We start from the raw sequence: 2482 nt of genomic DNA, 5'->3' as shown, positions 1-2482 counted from the left end.
CTTTTTCTGTTCGGATAATTTCTTATTCGAATCACTGGAAGCTCTAGAAGGAATTAAGTGACCTTGAACAAGAAAATGGGAACTCGGTAGGAATTTTTATTGTATGCAGCCATTCACCTGCTCAAAGGTTGAAGCAAGTCTCAAATGATAAAACAAAAGTGTAGTGTCTTCAAGTTCCTCCTCGCTTAATGTTTTTGTAGACAAATGGCTAGCCTTAAGCATACTTACTTCAGTTGCTGAAAGGATCGATACCCGTATTCTGATTATTCTGATTGGTTACTTGCACTGGGGTTGTCCACTAGGACATCATTCAAACTTCCTGTGCTGCACTCGGTGGCAACATCTGGAATCGTGCTGCAATGGCCTCGAGATCCTTTGCCTGCACTCCTAATTGGATATTTGAAAGTTCTGGTAAAATCTGCATCATTTATGTCTAGTTGGACGTGTTATTCTTGTTCCTCCATCATCCACACACCCTTCTCCCTCTGAATCACTTCTGCTTCATCAGTTATAGGGTGGGATCTCAGTAAATGGTCCAACGATCCTCCGAGCCTTGAAACTCTGGTTCTCTCCCCTATATAGAAAAACAACGTGGCCCCTAGACATTGTATCTGCATCCCTAGTCCATCCATACATATCTCCCATAGCAAAACTTTCAGACTGGATATGGTGGATCACCGTGTACATAGAAACAACTATGGAATTTCTTGAAACAACATGATGTGAAGGGTTCCCGTCTGCACCCCTGTTCTTTAACAATTGGTTCTGTAAAAGTATTCTAAAGGACAGAAAAGAGTATCAGATGGGGCATACAAATTCATATTACTGTACAATTTACAACCAAATTCCACAGTTTTACAAGCATATTAGTCGTGATTCAGATAATGTTGATATCCATCTTCTTTGGAGGAACTAAATAGAGAAACGACCTCCTGAAAATTCAGGAAATTCCAAAAATTTGTTATGTATCCTGTCTCATAAACAGCTGAGCTTACATATTCAAAAACCACTAACCACCACAAAACCTAGAAAAAAGTATTATGTAGGACATGACCATTAAAGTGAAACATATTCAATTTTAGACCCAAAAGACTGAAAAGGGATATCAAGTGTTATTTGGTGCCGACAAGAGCATACCTTACTAACACCTTCTAATGAAGCAGATGTTGTCAGCATCATACCAGAGGATCCAGTCCGCAAATCATTGACAGGAACCCTTGAAACAAGAACTCAAAATCCTGTAACTTCCACCAAAGTATCATCAACTCCTTTCATTCCAAAATATGGCAAGCCAACGCGGGGTAACAATATAAGAGTATGAACAAAGTTTAAGTCTTCTTCTCCTTTAAACTTAAATTTTGGTTAACAAGATATGGAGCCGGACCAGCAGGAAGAAGCATGGAGTTGTTTGACCAGCAGGAAGCTGTTGCTGATACTGCTTCCCATTAAAGAAAAGGAAGAGATGATATCATATTGGCGTCAGAGTTTATACCGCTCCTTGCTGATGGCATATCTAGTATAATTCTCTCTCAAGGGGAGGCAATTGTGGTGACTGTAGAAAACATTGAAAGAGAACATTTTAATGGGACGACAGAGTATCTCAGAATTGCTTGTCAGGAAATATCTCTCATTGTATGAGCACAAGCAATGTGGGACTAATTTTGTGTAATTTAAAAGGAAATGATCCTTTCGAGAAGTCACAGCATCCAGCACCAGTGGTCTAGTGGTAGAATAGTACCCTGCCACGGTACAGACCCGGGTTCGATTCCCGGCTGGTGCATCTTTCTTTTCTTTTTCCTTGTTATCATTTTGATTCTGATTTTCTCTGCAACTCCCGGGACAATTTTTGATGCAGTTTTTATTTTTTGAGAGAGAGAATCTATCGACAGTGAAGGAAACCCATTACATAATTGGTGAAGCAGTTGATCTCACTCTAATTTCACAAAAACAAGCTATTTCACTCTTGCACTGAGCACAACAGCGTGGAACACCAATGGGTTCTCTTAAATTCTCAAATTGACATTTCATCCTCGCAGAAGCTGGCGATTATGAAAACAGATAGTTTAACTCAGAACCGCCGTCAGCCAATGGATTTGGAACAACGTATGCAATTCACTGAAAGATTACCCATTGCAGTTCTACTGCACACATAGAGACCACTTCCTTGGAATTGGGAGTTATATGTTGGTTCCGAGACCACTTATCAAAGATCTTAATGTTTTAGATCCTGCTGGTTTGAAGGTTTGTTTTTTCTGAAATAAAGTTACTTATAGTTATTTTGTTATTGTATATCTTCATGTAGGGGTTTCTTGTGGGATTACTTGATGTACTTTGTTGCCACTCAGAATTTATATTTTCTTGGTATACTACAGGTTATCATTAGTAACGCGGACATCGTGAGAGGGATGTTAGTTCTAAAGCCTCAAGTCTTGACAGTACTTGGTGGAAGATTTGGAAGCTGCACGCAAGAAATTAGTAGAAG

General features: G+C 39.4%; 1 non-coding gene across 1 annotated transcript; it reads left to right on the top strand.

Moving 5' to 3' along the window:
• Positions 1-1709: 1709 nt before the first annotated feature.
• TRNAG-GCC lies at positions 1710-1780 on the top strand. Its single transcript has one exon. It is a non-coding gene; the product is annotated as a tRNA-Gly (tRNA).
• Positions 1781-2482: the final 702 nt, after the last annotated feature.

The sequence above is a fragment of the Papaver somniferum genome, unplaced genomic scaffold (assembly GCF_003573695.1).
Source record: "Papaver somniferum cultivar HN1 unplaced genomic scaffold, ASM357369v1 unplaced-scaffold_13491, whole genome shotgun sequence".
Taxonomy (NCBI): domain Eukaryota; kingdom Viridiplantae; phylum Streptophyta; class Magnoliopsida; order Ranunculales; family Papaveraceae; genus Papaver; species Papaver somniferum.
Note: the sequence above shows the minus strand (reverse complement) of the source record. Positions and strands in the feature narration are given on the sequence as shown.